This window comes from Meleagris gallopavo, chromosome 4 (genome assembly GCF_000146605.3).
Source record: "Meleagris gallopavo isolate NT-WF06-2002-E0010 breed Aviagen turkey brand Nicholas breeding stock chromosome 4, Turkey_5.1, whole genome shotgun sequence".
Classification (NCBI taxonomy): Eukaryota; Metazoa; Chordata; class Aves; order Galliformes; family Phasianidae; genus Meleagris; species Meleagris gallopavo.
The window spans coordinates 672,864-684,207 of NC_015014.2; positions in this window are offsets into that span (position 1 = coordinate 672,864).

Consider the following 11,344-nt stretch of genomic DNA (forward strand, 5'->3'; position numbering starts at 1 on the left):
AAAAAAAGAAAAAAAAAAAAAGAAACAAGCATTTCATAAATATATACATATGCAACTTCTATATCTCATATTGCTGTGTTCACTTCCGAACAAGCTTGGCAATCACAGCTGGCTTTACTAAAGGGTTTTTATAACAGAATTTCCTGTCTTGTATCCACAAAAGCTATTTCAGATGCACCCTTTCTTTCTTTTTTCCCAAGATGCACAGAGTATCTTCCCTCATGAGGGAAGCAGACCGGCTGTAAAGAAAAACACCATGTTGTGGCTCGTGTAGAAAACTGTGTTGTTTGAAAAAGCCTGCATATTTCTTTAGTCATTAAAGATAAAGCAAGAATGGGAAAAGACATGTAGGAAAGGAGAGCACAAAAGGAAATCAGGTGAAGAAATATGAGGGTGATTGTACGGTGAATGTATATTGGCAGATTGAAAAAAACTGGGGCGCAGTGCTCATGTAGAGAGAAGTGAGAATGAAGTTTCAAACTGATTGTAAGAGAAATGCAGCTTTACCAGTCTTTCCCTAGGTTTCAAGCTGGGATTGACACTGCACGCTGAAACAAGATTAGACAGTGAACAGAGAGATGCCAGAAACATACAGATACCCAGCAGACCCTCTGAGGCTGGGAGGAGACGCTGCCCAAGGCCATGCCTCGTGCAGACAAGGATGTAAATACATGTATGCTCTTTGCAGGATCCTAAACACGCTGTGCCAGCTCTGCTGGGGAGGTGAAGGCTGGAGGAAGCCCAGAAAATGTGAGGGAAGATAGTCACTGCCTTAGGAAGCTGATTCAGGTCTCTTCAAGTGATGGTTTATGGGATGCTGCTGGTACTGTCAACCACAGAAGGGAGCCTGGAGGTTGGTGAGCATCTGAGACAATACAAATGCTGGATACTGCTGAAGTTTCCCTTGGGGAATATCAGAAATGTTATTTGTCAGAACTGGTCCTGAGGGTATTTGTGAGTAAGGAATGTAAGGGATAAGCATTTTGGCCTGTACAATACTAGAGATGTAGCTGTGCTGGCTCTGGATTTGCTCCCAGAGAGCATAACATCATTTTGTCTCATATTTCATGGCAGTGCCGTGATTTAGCCCTTCATTATGTGGGCTGGTGACAGAGGAAGATTTGTAACTACATTTTGGAACATGTAATGCAGAGAAAGTGCTGCGCTCAGAGCTAAGGGCTGAGCTGTGCATCCAGCAGCCATCACACAGCCCCTCTGGAAGGGGAGCACTGCACCTCTCGGCTGAGCTCACTGCGGGGTGCAGAAGGTGCAGCCGCACTGAAGAGGTGGGTTAGAGCACTGGTTTCCAAATCTGCTTCCTGTGTCGTGAGCCTCATGTGCCATCAGTGGGAAATGTCAAACCACCAAGATCAATCGGGCATGATCAGAATGATGATTGGATTGTCTAGAGACAATGTCAACAATGTATTATAAGAACCTGTCACACATGAAAACAAAAAGTTCCTGCCTTGAGGCACTGTTCCTCAACAATGTCTAGCTCATATGATGCCAGATTTCAACACAAACAGATCTTAATACCCCCCCTAGGCACCCACAAAATTTAACTGTATTTGAAATAAGCAATTGATTTTATAGCACCTTAAAACAAACCTCCATCCTTAAATACAGCAAAGCTTCTCTCTGCGTGTGGCAACAGTGAACCGACCTACGTTAAGGCTGAAGCTAGTGACATCAAAGTAAATTTAAAAGCAGTTAGAGAACAAATGATGTTGGTTTTTACTCTTGCTATTATGTATGGGGTAAATTCTATACAGAGCAAATTGCCATCCATTAATTCAAACACTAGCCTTTCATGCATAACCAGTCTGTGAGACGTTTTCTCCCTTGATTAGCTATTTGCTCTCTTAATCTCCAGGAGAAAAAGAGAAAAAAGAAAGAAAGAAAGAAAAAAAAGAGCAGACATTATGTTTCAACCTTCTGCTCAAATAAAGCATGCTTCCAGGCAACACGATTTGACTTTCTTCTCTCTGCATCGTGACACAGCAAATGGATATCAAAACAGCAACCTGATAATTGTCTTGAGCTGTTGTGATAGCAGGTGAATATAAATAAGTAGCCACAAGTATGCTTCGGAGCACTTTTTTGAAAAAAAATATCTTGCAATACATTAAACAAATATTTTGTCAGTCTGCATCAGAAAAACACCTTCTGGTTCAGGGGTGCTCCTGGGGTCCCACACAACACCACATGGCTACAGCCTCAGGGCCTTCTGCTCCATTTTGTAGAACCCTCTTCTGATACTGGTGGTACAGCAACTCCTTGCTGTTGAAAACAGTGTCTTGTTCATCATGCATGTACAACAGTCATGCAGCCAAACAACTGGTAATGAAATGCAGATGTATAAATTGCATTCTGATCTAGAAATTTTAGGGAGAGTAGCAGAGCATGGTTCTAAGAAATGCTCTCAGTATAAATAAATGTTGTGTCTCGTGCCTGTCTCCTTTTAACTCATTCTCTTCACTCAATGTATTTCTTACTTGACTAGATTTATGTTGCTTTTAAGGATTTATAAGGAAGATCCAAATCTATTTAAAGTTGTTTCTCCAACTCTGTTCCTTTTTGCAGATATTTGTATTTACCCCAGCCTTATTGGAAAAAATGACACAGTCAAAATAACACGCACAAAAAGTCCTGCTATTGATAATTACCCCCCAGTTCTTTCAGTTGAGAAATATCCCACACCATTTACTGCCTACTGAGATGCAATCAAAATTAAATGGGTGGAAATAACTCTGAAGTAGCAGCTTTAAGCTCCACCAAAGGAGTGCAGGGACTTATTTTTATGACAACACAGGTAGTGGCCTTCTGGGTCAAACTCATCGTCTGTTTTGCCTCCAGCTGCAACGATGTGAATCCTGTTCCTTTGGGTTTGAAGGGAAGGCACAGAAGAGTTGGTTTATGCTAGGAGAGTTTCTAAGAGGAACATTTTCCAGGACAGTAACTCCTGGAGGCACCCACTCTGGAGCAAAGATTTCTTTAAAATGGAATTAGTGTTGCGCAGATCTTAATTCTCCCTGTTTGCAGAATCACACTGTGTGGCCATTTCATCAGCAGGTTGCTCCAAGAAAGCAAGTCCACCATCAGTCTTACCTAACACATGGAAAGGACAGGTTTTCTACAGGGTCCCACTTCTTTTCTGCAAGATGCAAATACCTCTAATCTCATTGACCCCTACGTTCCTGGGAGCTGCTTGCTTAGCAGCCCTGAGGTCTCAAGGAACAAGCTGGAGGCCACATGCTTCCAGGCATAAGATATTCAAAATGCCAAATATCTCTAAAAGATCAAGTAAATGGTTTGCAAAGGAGTTACATTCTTTCCACTGCTAATTTTTCTGTAATTTTAGACCACACAGCCACAAGCTAGACCAAAAGTATGCTACTAAAATTCCCAGTAGCAGCTCCCACTTAGGCTCGCACTTATGCAGAGGTTAGACATTTTCATGCTTATTTTTAACTCAGCAGATCTTTTTCTTTACTATGCTCTGCACATTTCACAGTTAGACTTGTAATATCTGAGGGAATTATATATACTATTGGAGCAAACCCATTCCTGGGGAGAAGCAACTCCTTGATATATACAACTTCATTTGTTTGTTTGTTTGATTGATTGTTTGTTTGTTTGCTTATGTAGACTCCTTCCATGACATGGGAATGTCTGTTCTGCTTTCTTGCTGAACACCCAGAAATAACGCTTACCAAGAAACTATCGGTAGTTTCTGTAGACCTCTTCCAGAGTACAAATAATTTAAAACTTTGAGGTTGGGATTTTCAGTGATGGTTGAGAAGACAGCTATCCAGTTCCCATTAGGTTTAGGGGAAAGCTAATGTCCTCAAGCTGCTTTGGAAAACTGTAGGCTCGGCTGTAGTGGTCATAGTGACATTTAGTGTACTGACAGTGTAAGATAAAATATCCTGAAACCGTTTGGGGGAAAAATAATGTTGTTTTGTTCATTGCCTCTGCCTTTTGAATCTGACAATTGACTTTTTCATAAAGCTGTTTCTTTGGAATGTCATAAGGTGGTAGAAAATCTAACAGAAATTATCCAAGAATTTATTTTAGTTCCTGTTATGGTATTCACTACTTTTGCACTGGAAAGAAATGGAATGCTAAAAACATGCAAAATTGCATAGCAAAAAATATTACAATGACAAATTTTACTCTCAAATTTTGTATGTAGGCAAAGGTAAAAATGAAGAGCTCCCTCTTCTCCTCACACACAAACACTAGTACAATTTTCTTGTTTTCTGATGGCAAACAAACTGTGCTATTATAAGCAAAAAGAGCAGGGGAGATCAATAGCAGAAATAGATATACAGAAGTTGTGCCTAGGATCAAATTGGGAAGAAGATGATATAAAAGAAAGAAAATAGAAAGGGATGGAAGTGACCTAACTGGTAGAAATCAATGCTGGAGTCACAGGGAAGCTTTGAATAAAGGGGATTGAACTGGTGAGAGCCACAAGTAAGAATTTTTGTATGTATTGGCTAGAGTGAGATGTGTGGAGATCTACAGAAGAAGAGTGGTCTTTAATAAGCTATATAAACTGGACTGAAATCTGCTTTTCCTGATTATCCACACAGATACCTGTTGGTAAAAATGTGTGGTGTTAATTTTGTGTAACAGCAGATCCATCTAAACCTGCCACTGTCTACACAGTTAACTATAGAATTAGAAAGCTGTGCTGAAAGTGTTTGCCAGTTTTGTCCAGGACAATTCGTTGTGAAACACAGTAAATGATATTTAGGAAAAGTGGATCTATACAGCAGGAAGTTTTCTGGGACAGCTACTTTGGCTTCTTCATGCAGACAAGTCCCATAGTCTTTGAGCACAACAAGGAGACGAGCAGAGAGATCTGCTTTAGGAGGAGATGAACCATGTTTTAAACCCTACTGACCACATTATCTGGTTCTCTCCTGACTGAAAAGGAAGTCCAGTTCAACCATCTCAGATATAAACTATTCAGCCATAGACAATCACACAGAGCCTCTGTGACGGTCTGACGCCTCTGTGAGGGATCACATATTTCTTACCATTATTCAGGACACTGAGATGAACATTTTGAGGTGACAATGAAGAGCAGTTAAAGAGAAGCTTCTGCCTCTGAGTGAAAACCTGTACCCTTAGAAATTCTGGGCAGAGATTTGAGATCTGACTTCAGTGAACAGCCGCAGAATTTCACCGAAGCTCTGAGCACAAAGGAGGCTTTCAGCTGATCCAGAAAAGCAGAAGCTGACACATTCCTTTGTGAAGAAGCCAGGCTGCAGGGATAAACTGTGTGCACAGATGGTGTTCTGACTGCTGATCCTCTCTCTGCATGCGAATCAGAACAGTTAGCCTTCCAAACACAACAACTTCCACCCATTTTTCACCAAGCCTCTTCCCATCCCCTCTCCTCCATCCTAAAATACCCTTAGCAATTAAAATGCCATCAGTCTCTGCAAAGCATGGGTATGAATGACGGACAATTAACAAAGAAAAAAGGGTTGACTTAGAAAACTGCCAGTTCAGATCTGAATCTCTTCATGAAAGTATTAGAGCTCTCTCTAAGCCTTGGGAAGAAGCTAGGCCAACACACTTAACTGATTCTTATAGATGAGTGTTGGTCAAAAACAGGATGGCAAATTTTCTCTCTGCTTTCTCTCTAGCACATGTGGTGACTGCAAAGGAAAGCATCCTGTCGGCATACCAGCAAGGAGGAAGACGGAGCAGTTGAAACCTTCAAACATTTCATGTCTGAGCTGTATATGTCTACAGTTGAAGAAGAGGACCGTGAAGGTTTGCTGCATTTGTCCTCCAACAGATGTCCTTCAGAAGTACTCAAACTGTGACAGAGTGCACAAAAGTAAATATTTTATTTCTAAAAGAAATGAACTAATAATATGTGTGAAGAGTGTTCTTTCTTTCATTTCTTTAGCAATCAAAGTAATTTTTCAAGAACAAATATGCTTACAAATGAAATCCATGACTTTATAGCCATGTATTGCTACTAAATTGAATTATTCCATAAAAAGCCAAAGAGAGGTACAAAACAACTCAGGATTTAGTGATTGGGTTTAGTACAGCTTGAAATTTCTATTTAAATATGAAAAAACGAACTCAAATAATTTGCTAAAAACTTATGAGAATTAGTCCACTTTCAACAACTTTTGGGAAAACATTAACTTGGCTCTCAACTATTGCAACATTATCCCACCAACACTAAATGGGAAAAAGTTTCTTTGTGTCAAATGAGAAAGTTCCATAAGTTGTTTTGAATTGCATCTTATACTTAACCTCACAATGAATGTGCATTACATATCAAGAGGCATAGCATTGCATTTTACACTCTAGGCCCCAGGGAGACCTCATTGTGGCCTTCCAGTACTTGAAGGGAGCGTATAAACAGGAGGAGGAACAGCTGTTTACAAGAGTGGATAGTGGTAGGACAAGGGGGAATGGTTTTAAACTGAGACAAGGGTGGTTTAAGTTGGATATTAGGAGGAAGTTTTTCACTCAGAGGGTGGTGAGGCACTGTTCACAGGTTGCCCAAGGAGGCTGTGGATGCCCCATCCCTGGAGGCATTCAAGGCCAGGCTGGATGTGGCTCTGGGCAGCCTGATCTGGTGATTGGCGACCCTGGACATAGCAGGGGGGCTGAAGATAATGATCATTGTGGTCCTTTTCAACCCAAGCCATTCTATGGTTCTATGATTCTATGATACACTATCAGAATGCCTGTCTTCATTCACAGACATCAGTATTCAGCAAAACAATTTAATCTGCAATAGGTTTCCCTATTTACATTGATTCCTTCAAGCATCTGTAAATGCCAACCTGCCAACGATTGTCTGCCTCTTAAGGTCATATGGCTGAGCAAGGGTCAAAAGATGACACTTTTTGAGCTTAAGGGCAACCTGAGGAAAGAATATCAAACTGTAACAGAAAGTATTTATATATTTTTGAAAAATAACTCAAATATGATATTTCTGATTAGGGTACAGTTAACTGCATGTTCTATGCACTGTCTACAAACACAAGAGAGCACATTTAAACTTTATGATCGAGTTTCTACACTCTAAGAAATGTAATGTAGAGAGGGAAGGGACATGTACAAGACAATGGTTTTCATCTTTTCAGCTTAATTCCTTTTGTCCCAAAGACAATTTATTCAGCACATCCACAGATTTCATCAGGATTTTGAAAACGGAGCTTGAAGATCATCTCATTGAACCTTATGAATGCACATAATTTTCTGAAATCATTGCAAGCATCATTTTTAGGCAAAGCAAAGAGTGAGTGGCATTGCTGCTTGTAACAGCAACAGAATTAGAAATAAATGATGTTCAAGCAAGCATAGAGCAAGTAGAAGTAGTTGACTCACTTTTGGGAACCATTTAGAGTGAGATGTCTTTCCCAGCTACTGAAAACTGAGGACTGAAGTGTGTATGACGTTCAAGCTCTAAGTATATGTGAGAATCTACTTTCTGTGATGAACTCTCTAAAAATAAACAGAGCATGCTTGCCTCAGGAGCATCTAAAAACTCTTTAGTATTTGCAACAATTGGCATTATACCCAACTTTTAATAGCTTAGGAAAGTGTCATCTTCCATTCCACAATTCAGAGACTGGAGAAATCTGTCAGTATAAAAAGAAATGGAATTAAAGAAAAACAGGATTTTTTGAGTTTGAAGAGAAAAAAAAGAAATGCAAGCAACAACAACAAAAAAAATAGGGTCAATTGTTTCTTTCTCATATGTTTTTCAAGATAATTCATTATTTGGCCAGCCTCCGTGAATGCCAGGTGACAGAAAGTAGATCTTCATAAAAGTCGAGTAGCTCTTGTCAGGGTCTAGTGATGAAAATATCAAGGAAAACTCTGTCAAGAAATGGCAATTTCTATATTCTCTGCAGAGAAAAGAGAGCATGTTGTGAAAGAGAATGAATGAAACTGCAAAGTACATATAGAGAAAAAAAAGAGAAATACTCAGAATTTACATATTGCATAAGCATAGCCAGTTTGGGGCACTGATTGAAGCAGTGACAAAAAATATGTGATTAGCTACTTAAGGACTTTAGGATAAACAAAAATAGTTGTGCTGATATTAAATGGGTAACTTGTCATTTTTTGGCTGAACTACTAGACATTACATGATTACCTTTCTTGGAATGGACCAACTAAGGCCGTGCAGGAGATGCTTTGAGCAGACCACATTTAAAACAAAGTGCTCAGCTCTGCAGCCCTGTCTTATTCTGAAAGATGCAGAATCCAACCAGCCAAACAGGCAATTGAGTTGAGCCTTTAACAATGTTAGTTTTTGAACAAGATGAACGGAACTGATTGTTTAACCATAGCTGGCTGTGAAGTACTGCTGTTAGCAACTTGAAGCTGATACTTCACAAATCCAGTGAATTTCTCCAGTTCCCCACTGTCTTGAATTTATCACCTTAGTTGTCTAAGATTGATTATACTTGTTTATGCATAAAGCTATTTCTTAGGACTGCATTTAAGAAAGGGAGAGAAAGAGGCTGAACTGAACCTGGAAGACTGAATCTAAACTAAAAGGGAACAAGAACAAAGGATGATTAATAAATGTATTCCAAAATGTTCACAGATCTGTGGAATCAGAAGTCATTCTAAACACTACTTCGACACTTCTGTACAGGCCTTTTAAGTAAGAAAAAAAAAAATCTCGGACCTGAGCAATTTTTTACTCCATAACCTTGGTGTTGGCACCACCACGAAGAAATTCAGGAAGATTTTCTTTCTTGAGGTCATGTTTTCAGGTGTCATTTTTTTTATTTTCATTTTCTTTTTAAACAGCGTTGGGTAGAATGCTCCATGCCACAAAACCCGACTCACTCCAGGAAAAATCTGTGTCGTTAAGGTTTGGCAGAGCTCAGCTCAAGTGAGTGGCACACAGCACACCACTACTGTCTGAGCTACTGTTCAAGGGGAAATGGTTTCTTCGTAAGTGAAGTAAAGAGAGCAGTGCTGATGAACTTCTTCTGCCTTGCTGATGTCCATCAGACATCTGATAAATCTGATGTTGGACAATTTATGGACAAAGACTGGCAACTCTTTCCTCATCCTGTGACTCCAACCATGTTGCTATGAAAAAAAAGTCATTACTGCTTGGTGTCTGGGTAGCGTGTACAGAACTTTCTTTTGCTATGAGAACTAGTAAATTTCTGAGGTGCTGCAGAACTGCTTATTATTCCCTCTGAAAAACTCATGTTGGATGGAATTCTTTAGGACAACTTTCTGACAGTAAAGATGGTTAAACAGATACTGCCAGAGGAAAGCTATGCATATCAAATATCTCCCACCCTACAGTTTCTCTGCAAGTGTGATTTCCAGCAGAAACAACATATGTCCAGCAGATTTTTTTTTCAAGCTCTTCAGCTATACAATCTGTGTTTCACCTTGGTACATATATATATTCACAATAAAGGCTTATTTTATAGGCTCACTTTAAAGGAAGGAACCCAGGATTTAAAGTTCAGGTAACTAATTTTTGTAATACAAGCCATCTTAAGTCTAGTTTATGATCCACACCAAAACACAGTCCTGGGTTATCAAGTATTGAGATGTGCTGCCTGGGAGGGCTGTGGGACCCCTCACTTTAGGCATAATCAGAACTCACCTGATTATAGCCCAGGGCAACCTGTTGGAAGTGCTGTAAGAAACCTCTGGCAATCCCATCTGATCCATCTGGTTCATGATTAAATGGCTCTGGACTTGTTCTTATTTATCAGGCATTCATTTAAAGTGCACACAGAGAAAAGTATCTGCAGTTGCTTTGGAGGTGGTCACCCAGTGGCATTTTTCACATCCAGCAGTTCTGTGTTACTTGAATTTTTTGTGCCCTTGATGTTGGTATCTTCAAGGACATCTGTTTCAAGGTGTGTTTATAGGATCCTTCACTACCACTCTTTTACAAGCAATATAAATTGCTGTTTTTTATTGGAAGAGCATATCCAAAAATTATTTCAGTTGTGCCTGAACACAGAATCTCCTCACCATGGGAAATAACACCTCCTCTCCCTTGTGTAACTTTCACTGGCCTAGCAGCTTTGGAAACTTGCACATCTTGATTTCCTCCAGGAGTATGGAAGTTAAGCAAAGGAACAGCTTTTCCTTTGCAATGGAATCCCGGGGGATTTGAGCTAGGCAGATTGCAAAGAATCACAGCATTTCACCACACTCTCCAAGATGTGAGAAGCAAGACTGCACACTAAGCTAGAACAGGGTGTGGAGCAGAGCAAAAGAGCATCACCCCTGAGATGGATTAACACCACTGTATGCTGTTTGCTAGAGAAGGAAAGGCAAGCACAGCCTTTCCAGCCATATATTATACATGGGCTGTGCTAAAACTCACGACACACATCCATGTGTGCTGACAGATCAAAAAGCAAATCCCACAATTAAACTGGTTTGGGAAACGAAATAAACAGAGGTAAGAGAACTGAAATTCCTGGATCTTTATTTAGCCATCAAAGAAATCTATTTGGCAATAAGCTAGGAGCTTTCCATTAACAGTCTCAGAAGGGCTGAAGGACTAACAGCAAAGCCCTTCATCAGAGACAGCCTGAATTAGTAAAGATCTTAGGGAGTTCTCGAGACGTGTTTTGAATTTCAAAACTAGCCATAAATTGCTGAAGTTAGTCCTTGATACTCTACTTACATTCTGTGCTCTAATAGGAGTGTAATGCTGAGTTACAACCAAAGCAGAGATCATTACCTTTGGCCAAGAAAGAGCCCTCATTCAGAGTGTCTTCAGGATGAAAAGGTCAGAAGAGGGAAGCTTACATTGCTGATCTTCGAAGCTACCTGAAATATTAATGCAAACAGGAGATGTCAAGTAAAGCAGCATTCCTGTTCCGAACAGCAGCTTCTGTAGGAAGTTTGGAGGAAGTCTGTCCCAGCACACCACAGAGTGTGATCTTTTGGTCCTTGTTTTTGGCAACTACAATTAGGCTTGTTGAATCAGGCCCTCCGGGCACACACGGAGGAGCCCCGTCTCTGGTTCTCATGGTCTACATTACATACAAACACAGCAAAATGCTAAGGAGATCCTACTGATGGGATGTAATGAAGGTAGACCCCTACAAGAAAGATGGCAGTGCTGGATGGAGCTAGTCCTCAATTAAGCTCCCTGACAAGAGAGAGATTTTTGAAATATTTTGCTGAGCATAGAGCTCAAGTAAATGCAGCAGCTGTTGTCTTTACTTTTGCAGCCTTTCAAAGAAATACCAAACAGGTTTGTTTTTTTTCTTTTTCCTCTAGGTGGAATACACAGATGTTTCATTCATCCTCACACGGGCATTTCCACTTTTCTTACGAG